General features: G+C 35.3%; 1 pseudogene; it reads right to left on the bottom strand.

Moving 5' to 3' along the window:
• Positions 1-848: 848 nt before the first annotated feature.
• Positions 849-1725, bottom strand: LOC149177165 (organic cation/carnitine transporter 4 pseudogene; annotated as a pseudogene).
• Between the last annotated feature and the right edge of the window lie 14801 nt (positions 1726-16526).

Here is a 16526-nt window from a genome sequence, read left to right as displayed (position 1 = left end):
ATAGCAGCACGGATTAAGAGCATATGGATGTTGGTTATATGGATCTTTCAATTTTTGTAACATGTCAAAGGCTGTACTTGAATGGAGTGCTGTTCATTTTTTATGAAATGAAATAAAGTGCGAGGTTGAACTGCAGGGAAAATGGACACCATTTTTTCCAATAGAATTAATTTAGATAAATTTTAAATATAAATCTAACATGAGTTTAGAGGGATTTAATTTATTTAACAAATATTATTTTAATGTTTTGTGTGGTTATTTTCTTTATTTTTGTTTTTGTAAAGTTTTATTTTTTATTTTATTTTGGTGGATATGAGCAAAATTTCAACTTTGATGATGGAGGGACACCCTTACACATCATACTCGATCGGTTTAATGAGACAAGTAAGAAACTTGCAAACTAATGACACTAAGTAAGTTAAAAGACAGGAGAATGGAAAAAAGGGATGCATGGAAGGTGTTGAGTATGAAATGATATAGCCACTCTATTTTAATTTATTTAGGCTTATTATTCTTAATGAGGTTGGACAAGTCCCTATATGGTTACACTTCACTAGAAGGAGGATATAACCACAAAAATTAAATAATGCAACAAATATAACTTCCAAGCATCATGATTCATTTCCAACTTCAACCCACAATCTTTACATCCCAATATACTAAATGAAAAATATTCTTATGAATAAATGACTAATGTACCTCATGCGTGTTGAGTCTCCATCATTGGATGAGTACACTTATTTCAAAAAATGACCTGAGCATATGAGAAAGATGCATCACAAGAGTTGTGTATGTGGATAATGTCAATTATTATTTCTATAATGTGAATCATGGAGGGATGATGATTATTATCTCATGATGCCCATGGCTTCTTTCAGCCTGCCCTTCACCAGGTACCACCGCGGGGACTCCCAAACGAATGGCAGAACGAAGATGCAATACACGGCCGAGGGAATCGAAGCCACGACGTACAGATATCTCCAGTTGCCGGAAAAGTAGGACAGAGCTGGCAGCACTGCTATGCCGAGAGAAAAGAAGTAGAAAGTCGACATGCCAACCGGTGCTCTCTTGGACGGTCCGACGGCTTCCGTCGCCAAGACGAACGACGACAACCCCAGGCCACCATTGCTAATTCCCGTCAATAGACGGAGAATTAAATAAACCCAGAAATTCGGCGACATTGCCGTCAAGAAACCAAAAATGGCATTGCAGATGTAGACCAACTTCAGGACACCCTCACGCCCCAGCAAAGAATCCAATAGATGCCCAGATATCCCTGCACCTGTATCAAAAAATAAATCAGAAACTGAAAGAAAATCTTAATGGCGATCAGCCGTCAGATATAAAAGCGCACAGGGGCTGAAAATATCAATTACCGAGCAAACACCCGACAAAGAACGCAGACTGCAGAAACCCAACTTTGTATTTCTGGCCGCAGACGAGATCCCATCCGCAAACCGTCGAAACCCCGGGGCCTCCGTCCCAGTCCCATGAGGCCCGGTCCATGGAGCATATAGATCCCGTCGGGCTGCAAGATTCGAACCTTGGCTTCACGGAAAGGAAATCCTCTGGGGTTTTCCCTCCATTGCAATGCCAATGGGGTTCATAGTCGGCGAAAATCATGACCATCGTAGGAAAGGCCTCCAGTGTTCGTGCGAGGCTCGACAGCAAGAAATGCTTAATCTGCCACCGCCCGAACAATAACTCAGAAGACACAGAGGCCATTGGGTTGGGAGACAAAAGGACAGTGTGAGGATCAACGACCAAACTTCCTTCAATCGTCTAACACCACAAATCTACAGTCAACAATAAGACACGGCATCGGCTGGGGCAATTCATTTCAAAGGGAAACGCCTTACGGCGTAATGAATTGAATTTTGTATCCCAAACTCGGTCAACAATAAGACACGGCATCGGCTGGGGCAATTCATTTCAAAAGGAAACGCCTTACGGCGTAATGAATTGAATTTTGTATCCCAAACTGTTTTCGAAATTATATCCATATGGATTAACTGTTAATAGTTTTTGTGAAGATCTATGATAAACACTTCACTGTTTTTGTGGAGATCTATGATAAAGATCTATGATAAACACTTCACTGTTTTTGTGGAGATCTATGATAAAGATCTATGATAAACACTTCACTGTTTTTGTGGAGATCTATGATAAACACTTGCATTAGTGGATCACTTTGAAGAATACCTGCAACCAGGGCAAAGCCATGTCCAAATGACTTGGTCAGCTAGCCAAATAATGCTAGAACATAAATTATAAACTAATGAATATATTCTCTATTCTCAGGAATCCTCTGCTTTTTATATTCGGATCATATAGATAATGAGATCAACATTTATGAATCAGAATAAGTGATTAATAAACCAACACAAATCCACAATACAACGAAAGTCACCTTCCTGATCTTAAAATGACCTTGCATTCTGCCACCAACCAGCATTTTCTATTAATTAATTTAAGAAGAGTTCTCTCTTGTTTATTTAAACTGCATGACTCCATTAGGCCTGCACAAAATTTAATTTGAATATTATTAAATGCAGTCCTGCTAATGGTGATGGAGTAGTTGATGGCCACCATTTCCAAATCTTATATTAAGTCGTAGAGATGGAAATCGTGCTATATATATATATATATATATATATATATATATATATATATAGTTAGTCACATTAGCAATTATAATTCAATGGTGCTGGCTTGGGCATTGATTTTGAGAATATCATCATTCAAATTCAAAATTCAAGTAAGCAACCTGCCTACTCTTTCCGAATCAAAAAGGGAAGTTATTGGTTTTTTCTCATTTCAAGGATAATCTGTGTGTTATGAACTCACAAAGAGTTTATTATAGATAATAGAATTTTTCGTCCAATTTCTGTGTTGCAGGGTTTTTTTCTTTTCTTTTCTTAGTGCTGTTCCCTGCAATTGGAAGTTATATTGAGTGGTAGAGTCATCGTAACTGCTATGTATTAATCATGGATAGGGATCATTATGAATAATATGTACATGTGCATGGGAAATGATAAGCTCTTGCTGCTTGCTCTATTAATGATGAAGGGAAAGCGTGAACTTTCACAGGAAGTCCTCAATTTTTGGAATATTTGATGGCGTCTAAGCTGGCAGTAGAGGATAATTTTGACTTTCTCCATCCATGGCACTGAAATTCTATCTTCGCACAAATTTTCCTAAAGCTAGAATCTCATCAGAAAGCCTTTTCAACCTTAAATTTCCGATAAAACTTTAATGCTTTTAAACTGTTTAGGTGTGCGTATTATATGACTTGGAATTCTGAAACTGAGTCTAACTTGAGAGATTTTGAACCAGAACTCCTTGATGTGTCAGTCCTAATTATTCAAAATCATTGAAATTGGTACATCCAGGAATTTTACGAAGTAAAGATGGAATTGTACCACCAAGTAAGATAAAACAAGATGGATTTCTGCGACGAATTAATAGATCAAAACATCATAATGAGAGTCCATGAACTCATGGGTATCTTAACGTAGATAAAACTGAGTGAATGAGGAAACTTGCAGGCATAAAGTAGAAACCTGAGCTTAGAGAAGCCAAATAGCACAGTAGATTTTGGAATGGAAATAAGCTTTCCTATTTTGGGTATTCTAAGATATCTGTTTTTGTATTTGAAAAATTAGGTGACGTGGCAAATTTATCTCGACACCAGACTTGTGACTGAATTCTGATAATGTTGGTCTGTGATGAACAATTGAAAGGCTATAGTCCTTAATGTGAATAACCTATGCAAAATTATCTTTAACTGCTTCAATATAAATGAGTTCCATGGCCTTACAAGAAGGAAAAGTGTCTGATACCAACTTGACAACTTCTGATAAAAACAGCATACATGATACAGTACAAAAAATCATACAAAATATTAAGAGTTCAAAAAGAGAATTTGTTGGTGGAAGTACTCTGGTAGAGGATCTCGATGCTGAAGGTGCACTCAAATATCATAGAAGGAAAAGCAACCGAAAAAATCCCAAGTACTTTCAAAAAAGAAAACTTGTTGCTGGAAAGAGCAAATCTACATCTTCAAGATCATTCAAAATATACCAGGGATTTACCGATGAAAACCATCCTGCAGCTCTGAATTCCTTCCATGAGTTTACACTGCCTGTAGATGAAGATGATTTTTCATTGATTAGTTCTCCCGCTAATACTTGCAAAGAAGAAAGCTTCGAACTTGTTTTAGATGACAATGGGGCTTATACTATAGACCCTTACATTGGGCCTTATGATCATAAAACTTTAAGGGAGGAAAATCTGCAAAACAACATCGATATACAAAGAAATGTTGAAGAGTTTGGGGGTTGTCAAACAATTTCAAGAAATGGATGCAGACTTCCTTGGTCCTGGTCTGGAAGGCGAAATGGTAGAGGTAAAAAATTGAAGGGCATCAGAGGGAAGAGGTTTTCATGTGGTGTGCTGGTTGCCAATAGGAGAAAATCACTCTCTGATTCTGCTAGTACTCTACACTATCAAGAACCTATTCAATTTGAATATGTTATAGATTTTTCTTCCTCGGATTGCTCCTATTCAAAGGATGAAACCCCATTGGTCAGATCCCCCCCCACACGAATGTTTTAACCTTGGACTCGCCTCTGGACGATTATGGTGATTCTCCCCATGTGAACAACAGACGTTTCAGTGAGCTAGATCTCCATCCTCTCATCAAAACTCATCACAGGACCAGAAAGTCAGGGATTAGTGAATATGAGACAGAGGAGGAATCCTTACAGATGAGGACTAACGAAAACATGTTAGTGAATAGAAGCTTGAGTCAAAAGTACAGTCCCAAGTCTTTCGAGGAACTGGTTGGGCAGAGCATTATTGCTCAAGCTCTTTCCAGTGCAATTAACAAAGATAAGATTGCACCCTTTTATCTTTTTCATGGGCCCAAAGGTACAGGGAAGACATCTGCTGCAAGAATATTTGGTTTTTCTTTGAATTACATGGTTGATTGCAATGCAAAGCCCTGTGGAAATTGCAACGGGGGAAAGAATAAGAATAAATAATAAGAAAGCTTTCGCCAACAGAGAACGAGAATGCCGAGGAGCCATGAAATGAGTGACCACAAAGTAGAGCGATCAAGTGAAGAACTGGTGTGAACTGGTGTGAATATTCGGCTGACTGTGTACCATGGCTTTTCTGTCACCTTCTTCACCGCCGAATGGATGGACGGCTCTCCTCACCACACCCTGCCATCTTCATCAAGGGACATGATCCGCTTCATAGAGCTCCCTGATGTTCAGATCGAAGGGGATCGAGGCGCCTCAGATTGCTGTCCTCTCTCATCCATCCACAGACGCTTGGCCTCTCTTCGCTGACGCTTGGTTTCTAAAAAAGGCCGATGATCTAATGGTTGGAGTTTATTCCATCGTCTAACAATCAATCTAAGGGCCCATAACGAGACACCACAACACGGAGGGGAGTTCCTCTCAGAGGGAACGCCTTACGGCGTAAAAATCCGCTTTAATTTCATAAGCAAGGTCCTTCATTCGACATCTCGTCCCCGAGGGACATTTGGAATCCGGAATCCGAACCCTCCATGTACCACCAGCAAGGGTAGGGTCTTTCCAAATGTCGCCCATCCATGCCTTTCTTGGCACCCCTCTAACATCCAAAATTACATTACACTCGCACTATTAATTTTTTAATAACATTTCACTAGGAATGGAGGTTTACTTTTAGCAAGGCATCAATTCGTTGGATTCTTTTTAAATAAATTTTGAATCCACTCGAGGGTTTTTCGACCATATGAGTTATGTCTTTGCAATTGATACCATCGTTTGCATATGTTTATCTATTTGGGTAGTGTAGAGTGGGAGAAATGAAAAAAATGTATTTTGTTGGGGAAGAGTGAAGGTATTTGGAAGTGATAAGAGGTTAATATGAGGAAGTTTTTTTGGTTTGGTTTGGTTTGTTTTTTTATTAGAAAATATAGTAAAGGGAGAGAGTTTAGGGATTTTATATGTGGTGGCGTGGATATATTTATAAATAGTTTTTGTAAAATTTCGAGTTTTATGAGCTTAATGTTATAGAATTATTTATTTGCATTGTAATTATATTGATTGCGAAAATCAAAATAAAGTTTAAAATAAATTTTTATTTTAATAGTTTAGCTGCAAGTTGAAAGAATATATAATAAAAAAATCATTCACTTTTGAAGTTTTCATATAAAAAACCGTTAAGGATTTGTAGGTTTTCATTAAATTCCATTTAATAAAAACAATAGATTTTTTAGACAATTATTTTGCCATGGATTCAATCATTAAGAGAAGCCTCCTTCTTCACAGACCCTACTTCTCTTTCGCATAATGTGTGCCCTATTCTATAGTGGTCCTTCAACAACCATAATACCATTCATGAAATCTTTGGTAAAAGAATCTATAAGCTTATCTACATACATTGAGCATTTATATTAATTTTATAACTGAGCAAAGCAAAATCAAGTTTTTGTACAATTCTTAAATTGAGTTCTTGTTAAATGTTAATGCCCTTTTTAACCATTAACATAGTACACATTACATAAGTTTATAATCCCTATAAATGTATGAATTTCCCTCTCTTCATATCATACAAGTCTAACTCCATATTAATCCTAGATATATGGAGAACTGAGAGAGATCATGATCCCTTGAGGTGTAAAGTATTCCTCATGTTTTGCACTTAAAAGATTTTTTTCACCTCAAGATATTTGATCCCTCTCACTGCTTGTTAGATCTAGGGTTAAGATAGATGTGTGGACATTTGATAAAATTCTTAATGTAGAAAATATATTATAATCAGAATCAATCAAATTACTATTATTCAGAACCCTTTTTTGGAATTAGGTCAACACTTCAAATTCATTGTTGTTGCTATTTTGTATAGTGTAGTGATCAGTTTGAATTTGTACACTTAAGGAAAAAATTATAATCAAACAAATTTTCATGTCTAATGCTTCTGGGTATAATATCAACTAATATTAATAATATACTATCATGTAGCGATAGTGATGGTAGTATTAGCCAAGGCGGCATTGCTTATTGTTTTATTCATCCAAAGAGGCACAAACTTCTTAATATAAAATGATAATGGAAAGATAACCTTAGAAGTGACCTAGGAATTAATCATAAATCAATATTTTATTGATCTAAAATATTACATGCACTTGCATTTAGGGAGAGTTAGGTCCTCCTAAATTTATTGCTCGTCATGGTCAATGGATAAATCGGTATTTGCATAAATCCATAAATATACAAATGTGTTGTCTATGGAGAGAGAGAGAGAGAGAGAGAGATTTGTTTTTTGTTCAACTGTAATCAATTCAATAGTTAATTTCATTTGGTTATGTAACATCCCCATTTGAATCCCCATGACTTCCAACGTGATTAGGCATATGTTAAATAGGATGCTGAGCAAGTTTTGTTGGGACTACAAAGCCTCTATTGATGAATATGGATGAGTGTTGAGTTATGTTAATTTTACATTCAAATTATTAACCCAAGTATATCATTAGAGATGATGTTAAAGGAATGATAACATTTGGGGGCTATGATTTCACAAGAGAAGGGATAAAGGGTGTCCAAGGGGAATATTTGCATGCCTAAGTTAATTTATCATTATACCATATAAACTTCATTTGACTTATCAAATTTCAATCATTAAATGAATGCAAGATGTTGGTAGGTAAGTTCATCTTGTGAATTTATGAAAGCATGGACCAAGTACAAACACTTCTTCAGAAATATGAGAGTCAATGCATGCTTGAAAGTAAAGAAAATTCAAGTAGGAGAGAGGGAATTTTTTAGAAGTATATTTTTGGACATTAAGAGGAGAGTTGTGTGTTGAGAAAGGGCACCAACCATACTACTTATGGAAAATAGGTTGGATGATATATATTTGTGCTAGGAACTAGGATGGAATTATTAGGAGTGAATTTTTGTTGATAAATCACACAAGAGACCGTGGGTAGGATGTTGTGAGCAATACTAACTATAATGATTGTGATAATTGTAAATTACATTTGAGATTCTTTTAGTCCCTAATTTGTTAATTTTTCTTAGGGCTATATTGTTCTTTGCTTTGATAATTGCATTTCAACATTTTCATATTAAATTCACCCAATAAGTCCTAGGATGTGGTCCAACATTTAGATGGGGAGTTTTGGTCCCCACAGGTCAAGTGGTCCAATCCTGGGAAAGGATATATATGCCCGAGAGTTGTTCCAAGCATGAGATAACTTGATTCATATAATGATTTCTCCAAACATAACACTTGACCAGATCAATATTCCTAGCCTTACACAAATCAATAGTTTGGAATCAAATATACTAAGTCAACTTATCAAGTCTTAAATGCCAAATCAAAATCATAAATTTTTCTGCCAATATTCCTATGACAAACTGTTCAGACTAAATGTCATGTGGAGCTCATATCCAAATACCAAGTTAGAACAACCTTTTATTTACCAAGAATTGTCCAATCAAACTTTATCAAGCCATCCTAATGATCATAGCATGAACCATTTCTGCCACTAAATATGAATGGATACATCAGGGACAAGTCATATAAGTTTCATGCATATACCAAGAATGAGTCATACAAGTTCCATCCATTCATTATGAGATTACTTCATACTGAATCATAATTGTTTATACTTCAACCAATGTGCCAAAGATAATGAGGGTAATAAAAAATCATTATTGAATACCAATATTAGTCACTAAAAGTTACTATGATCACATAGTACTTTCATCAAGGAAAATCATTAGATATCAAGTCAAAAGCTTAATTTTTTATCACAGTGAGTTCAATCAGTCCATAACCCAAAAACATACGAAGCATCATGCCAATCTTATAAAGCATATTTTTGAATTATCATGCATAATGTAAAACCTCCAAACATTGCTCATTTATACAAATCAACCAAATTTTGTCAAACCTTTGCGACTGTCATTAAATACTGTCACCTGCAAACACAATTTTAGTCAACACATTCACATTCTCTATAGTAAGTCAAACATTTAAACATCCCTTCTTATAGAACTTTCTGATGTCTGTTGCATATATGTAGGATTGTCATACTCTAGGTTCACTTCTGATTTCGTGCATGACGTTTCATATTTTGTGACCTACAAGCACAACCACATCGATAGACCTTCTTCCATGCAGTTGGAGGCGTATAACCGCACTCATAATCTTGCTTCCATGTGGTTAGGGTTTAGACTAATAAAAACATTCTCTTCACAAATTAGGACTAGATGTAAACCAACAACATCAGATATTTGTCTATTTATCTAAGAAAACTTCAACAATAACGAATATTCTATACATATAATGCAAATGATAATAGGTGTAGGGATCTTATGGAGAGTTTCTCCCTCTGAATAGGAAGCTAGTCATCATCATTCAAATCATCAACCTATCTATCATAATATTGTCATGCATCAAAAAAATTGTTAGATAATGAAATCAAACTATATCAAGTTCTAATGCATATATTCATCATGGAAATAACATGTTAGTATCGGCTTCTTCATCATCACATATGAACATGAGATCAAATTTTCATAAAGAGTTAAAGTCTTATGATCAGGGCAACATACAAGTGATTCATCATACTTCAAATATCATGAACACAATATCACTTACATAACTTATTCCATCAAATCAAGTCATCTAGATATTACCATATGACATAATCGCTAAGTTTATCAAAATCTAACCAAGGTCAACAAGAAGATCATGATATCAATCTTATTGCTACACTTCTATCATCATGGATATCATGCTTGTCACAAACATTATCAATAGTATCAATTTACGATATATAACAATCAATGTGAAAACCTTCTTTATGGGATCAAGAAATATATCATGTCTAAAATGAAATATGCTTTCCAAATATCAAGAGCACCAATATATCAAAACTCAATGTTTCTAGGTTGCCTTTCTATGACATAATAGAGTGTGAGATACTTGTCCAATACCAAGAACATCATGAATCAAACACACTTTCATATGCATGCATGAGCCATTTGTGAAGGATACATTCTCATCATACCTTAGGGCTTACATTGCCATCAATATTGGAGCTAAATCATTGAAACAACACATCATATATACCTTGTAGTATTCAAATACTTGTGCATCTTATTATTGATATTGGTAGTAGGAGAAATGATCTGGATTTATACAGGAACGCAATAAAGTACATAAATAACCATGAATACAGAGATGCAGCAAAAATAATGCTTCATTTCATTAATGTAAAATACTGAAATATGCTTACAAACAAAAATGGAAATAAACTAGCTAGGGCGATGGTAGCTTATCTCTAAGAAGAGATGTGGCGACTACATGCCTCCAAACTATCTTACAATGAGGCTCGAAGGCCTATTTATTGTTGAGAAACAATGGAAAACCCTAAACATCCAAAAAACTAACCCTAAGAGATGAAACACCAAACTGTGGGCCCCATTTTGGATAAATTGGTACATCAACTTCCCGAGGTCGTAACTTTGGCATATGATCTCCGTTTGACACACACAATACCTCGTTAGAAAGATCTATCTGAGGACTACAACTTTTGGAAGAGTAACATTTGTCCATGAAACCATGTTGCTCCTAGTTTTCCCAAAAACATCGTTTAAGGCCTCAAAACGACTCTGAAAGTTGAGGACCCGAAAAACTGCTAAAAATAGTAAATTGTGCTACAATTAAGGAAACTAAAAAACTGAAAGAGACAGTTGTGGGGGTCCAAGTGGGATAGGTGGGTGGCCACCAACAACCACCTAGATCAAGAAATTTGTCAACTTCCTTGTCATGTAGCTCTTCCTTTCTTATTGTAGCCATGCTTTCTCGCATCACAGATGATCCTCAAGAAGGATCCACTTATCACATCTCATCCAGAGGTTAGAAGTGTTCAAATGTTCACATATACATGCAAGAAGTATAAGTAGTAATCAAATAAATAAACTCAAACATGAATACAATCACAAAAAGGTAACATAAACCTAAAAGATACTTATCTTTTAACGAGAGCTCCATCTTGAATCAACCTTCAAGAGTCATGATTGTCCATCGACCATGTAAAATTTTTGCCTTCAATACATTCATCATCATCATGAATAACCAAGGCCTAATAGAGACTATCCCATCTAGGGCTTCATCAAATCTATCACAAGTGCTTGAACATCTTCACATTGATCATTCTAGGGTTTCTAAATTACATATCTCAATTATTTTCCATAAACAAGGGTTTCTCCGAAAACATATCATAATATCCATCAGACCCTAACAATCAAATTTCCTAGTGTTTCATTCAAACCCTAATATTCTTTTACGACTCCACCACTGTTAGGCGGACTAATCCTTCTTGCGAACAAGATGGATCTCCCTAGATTTCCAACAAAATCTAGTAACAAACATGAAAATAATTGTTACCTTTCCTTAGCTTATGACTGATTGAAATAAGAAGTATGCAAAGAATCACTTACCGATTTAATGAAGTGCCTCTTAAATTCCTTTCAATACCTTCCATAGTCAGCTTCTCATCGATGCTTTAGAGGCCTTCCCAATACTTTCCACAACTTTTTTGTGATATTCCAAAGGAGATCTGCATCGACAAAAGCACACAAAGGATAAACGAATCTAGCATATAACATACATCATAAATTGAATTAATAACTAGTTATAAATTATGTGAGTGATCAAGGAATCTCACAAATAATATCAGAATAAACATGATCAGGAAAGAAAAATTTCATTATATTAAATTGAAAGGAGAACAAACATACAACTTGGTTTCCTTGACATCATAAGCCTCTTCCCATGATCTCCAACATTTTCCTTAGATGAAATTCCTTCTATCCCTATTTCTACAGCATAAGCCTACCTTCAGTGGTCCTCTCCAACCCTCTAGCCTGTGTTTGGTTTATAAGCCAAGAGAAGGAGTTTTGGGATCCTCTTCTAAAGGGATGTGATCCACAATTGGTGGGATAGGGAATCCACAAAGACTCATGTGCGCTGGCCATAATGTAAGACAAAGTGCACTTTTGTGCTGAGTTTAATGGTAAAGTTTGTGTATGCACAGAAACTGGCTAGGGAATTATGCAGGCAATCAAAAATAGGTTTTTGGGCCTTGTAATCCAAAAATTTCATTCTCTTTGGGATTGTTTAGGTTTTAGCCTTGTAAGGGAATTCTTTTGAACACTTTGATGGATAGCGAATGATCTAGAGTGATGCTCATTTGCCTAATGCAACAAAATGATGTGTAACAGATAGCTCCCTAAAGTGCAAAGTCAAAAAAGATGTTTAAGGACTTAAGCACTTTATCATGCCAAGGTTCAGGTTAGAGACCATGGTTGAAGACCTGAAACAATCAATAAAATGTTACAATGCAATATATAATCATCATTGAAGTAGGCATTCCCATACTCAGAGAAAAAATATCTGAAATAATAAGTACAGAAATACATCTGAAGATCCATGTCAACAAAAGACATAGTATGGATTCAGCCATCAATGGATCTATGTTTACAATCATGAATATTTAATAACTGCTGCCACAGCCGGGATGGATGAAACTAGATCCAGGCTCTTGATCTCCATCTCTGGATCTGTTGTACAAATCTAACCATGTGAGTGAATGTCTTGTAGTCGAAGATGGTAGAAACCACTTTATTGCTGGAGAGTGATGTGAATCGTTAACAAGTGTGAGAGAAACCACCAATAATGACAATGGTTCTCAAGGTACTTCCAATATAATCTATGAAGTGTCAAAAGATGTCTTGAAGTCAAACCTACCATTAAGGCATGCATGATCCAAGGTATCATACATCGGCGAAGCTGTACAATGCAAATTTGACTGGGTTGTTGGATTTAACAGTGCATAATTCAACTTTAGCATATACATATTAATATGTCAGGAATTAGTCTAAGAAATTTGAATGAAACAATTTCAGTGGGGAGGTCACTGAAATGTCAAAATTTTGATTTAATTTTCACAAAATGAAAATATATGTATACACCCTTTTAATGGAAATCTCGGTGGCGCTTAGAAATATCTAAAGTCAACCCAAAAAAAATATCCTAAATGCACCTTTAAAACTCTACTCTCATAATAAAATGAGAGGTCCCTACCAGACTCCGGCTATGAGAATTATATAAAACATAGGATTGGGCTTGAAGTTGTTAACAAATTATCAACTCTTTTTGTCTTCCTTCTCTTCTTCTTTGGCAGGACCCACGCTTGCTAACTCTGCTCTGAACCCTATTTTCCTCAGCTTTGTTGTGAGCCACACATGATTTGCTTATCCAACCACAGTTATCTTTCCCTCTTTCATGTCCACGGAAATGGAGACCACTGAAATAGAGCATGGGAAACATTAGTAAGCGTAAATCATATACTACAATAATATATATATATATATATATATATATATATATATATATATATGAAAAAACGTATTGTCACTGACTTTTAATAAAAGGTTAATTGAAACGGTGTACAAATAAAATATTTATTAAATATTTCTATATTAAAAGACATTTGTCCTTTTCAAAAAAAGGATAAACCTTCGTATATTAAAGGAACAATTTTCCCGCATCCTTTGCATCCTTTTGTAGCTGAGTTGAGAGGTCATTTTTAGATCAAAATGGGTACAAAGCAAAAACTTTCTTGTCATACACATAATGTCACTATATTCTAGAAGATGTTAAAATAAAAAAATACCTGTAGTTTAAAAATTATGTTTTTTGCCTTGAAAGTTATGGAAATTTTGGCTATATTTTGAAAAAAATTGGTAGTGATTTTTGTAAATCTAAGTAAAAGTTGTCAAAATTCATAATTTTAAGTGCCCTAAAGGTTTTTGATGGTGTTGAATCCATTTCCACCATCAAAAACGTGATTCAGACACTACATCTACAAGATTTTTTGAATTATTTTTGCTCAGATTCTGACCACTTTTGGCCATCCGGGCAATTCCTCCACCTCCGTAGATGACTCCAAAAAAATATGACATCGACTCCAAAACAATACGACGTCGCTAAAATCTAGAAGATATTAAAAAAAATATTATCGTTGATTTAAAGAAAAATTAAGTGCTTAAAAAATAATGTTAAGGAATTAAATTTTTAATTTTTTATATTAAATTTATTTTATAAATATAATTAAAATAATATATTATTATAGTACTAAGCTAGGGTAGAACATATGGTGATGGGTGTATTGTTAAAGAACTCTATAATATAAAGGTATAAAGGTTACAAATTGGAAATTTTGTTGGAAAAAATTTAGTCATGTTAAGGGCTCATGTGACCCCAGCGTGATTGGTGAGTGATTTTGACTCAAATACTCTATGGGAAAAAATCCAGAGTAAATCCATCTTAATCCTACATATATGGATAACTAAGAGAGATCATGATCCCTTGGGGTGTAAACTATTCCTCATGTCTTGCACTTAAAAAATTGTTTTCACTGTAAGAGATTTGATCTCTCTCAATGTTTGTTAGATCTATGGTTAAGATGAATGTGTAGACATTTGATAAAATTCTTAATGTAGAAAATATATTACAATCATAATCAAATCAAATTACTATTATTTGAAACCCATTTTTGGAATTAGGTCAACACTTCAAATTCATTGTTGTGATTAGTGTAGCGATTAGCTTGAATTTGTACATCTAAAAATTATAATGAAACAAATTTTCATGTCTAATGCTTCTGGATATAATATCAACTGATATTAATAATATTCTATCATGTAGCTATAGTGTGGGTAGTCTTAGCCAAGGTGGAATTGCTTATTGTTTTATTCATCCAAAGAGGCATAAACTTCTTAATATAAAAAGCTAATATAAAGATAACCTTAGAACCGGCCTAGGAATTAATCATAAATCAATATTTTATTGATCTAAAACATTATATGCACTTGCATTTAGGGAGAGTTTGGTCCTCCTCAATTCACTACTACTCATGGTCAATGAATAAATTGGTATTTGCATAGATCCATTATAATACATGTTATCTTTGATAACTTTTTGATAGTTTGGAGTTAATTTCTCAAATTAGCAATGTTGTTAATGTTGGCATTTTGGTACAGGTGTGGCACTATGGTAGAGGTGTTGTCCTTGATGGCAACTCACTTTGGTGACAGATCTCAGTTCAGGCGCTCAGAATTAAAGAAATCTTGTATACGTAGGTTCACCTTGCCGATGACGCGTATACATGCGGGTTATACGTTCAGAAGTCGCGTATGCATATACACGCACTTTTATGCACAGAAAAGCGCGTACATGGTGGGAAACTTATTGGTCTGTGGTTGTTAGTCCTTGGAATTTGAACCTATGATTTTGGACCATGGTATCTCGTCAGAAGTGTTGACCCCAGGTTTTGGGCCCTTGGTATTGTTTATTATGGTTTTGGACCGTGGTATTGTGGAAGGCCTAAAACTATAAAAGAGGAAGGAGATCATGTGGCAATGTATCATCTGATTTATTGAATATCTGATATCGTGCTAGATCTGGAATACTGGTGATTGGGTTATGGTGCAGATCTAGATCTGAATGAAGGAGGAACCTGAGCGCGAGAAGGATAAGGACTATTGATGGATCAAAATCTCAAGGCTTGAACATTGGTATCTCTGTATGATTTTGATCTATTATATGTGGCGCACTCTTGATCTATAAATCTGGGTTAACTAATGTCTGAATGTTTAAAAGAATAAATTATCCTTTATAGATCTGTACGCAGGTTCAGTGAAGTGCAGGTGCGTATACACACTTTTTCTGTGAATGAAAGAAACGTATACGCAGTTTGGTTGTGGTACAAAAGCGTATACATGAAGATTGATGAATAGTGAAGTAGCGTACATATCTTGATTTATGTTCTAGCTGCTTCTGTTTTATTGCTGCAGTGTTCTGGGTTCAAAATTGGTGTTTGATTACAGTTACTGTGTTCTGGGTACAACTGACAGAGAAGTGTTTATCTGATTCAGTTTTGATTGGTGAAAAGGGTTTGGTTGATGCAGAAATACTTGATGTTTGATTGATATTACTTGTGGATCCAGTCTGAAAATTAATGAAACGAGGTCCCTGAAAGCAGAGAGAAGGTTGCAGCCTTCTGCAGGTAGGAGCCTGCATACTAGTATCTCAAGCTAGTACAAGAACTAAGGGGGTTGGAGCTCCCTTCCAGGAAAGCTGGAGAACGAGAGAGAGTTGTAGCTCTCTGCAAGTTGCAGCCTGCGTACTAGTAAAGACTGCACCAGTGCAAAACATTGTAAAGAGAAGTTTCTAATTAAAAAGAAGATAGAGATGAATTGCAGCAGGGGGTTTTTACCCACATTGGGTTTCCTCCTTATATCTTGTGTTCATGTGTGTGACTGTCTTCTGCTCTGTTTCACTGGTTCTAGTATTGTTTATTTGCTTCTGATTCACAGATTAATAACTGACATATGAAAGATAAATCAAATTATAAGTCTGCTTTATATACGCAGTTTTCCTTATCTGAA

This window comes from Pinus tabuliformis, chromosome 4_1 (assembly GCF_031772625.1).
Source record: "Pinus tabuliformis cultivar Carrire ecotype Pingquan chromosome 4_1, CPIR1, whole genome shotgun sequence".
In the NCBI taxonomy this organism is placed as follows: Eukaryota; Viridiplantae; Streptophyta; class Pinopsida; order Pinales; family Pinaceae; genus Pinus; species Pinus tabuliformis.
Note: the sequence above shows the minus strand (reverse complement) of the source record. Positions and strands in the feature narration are given on the sequence as shown.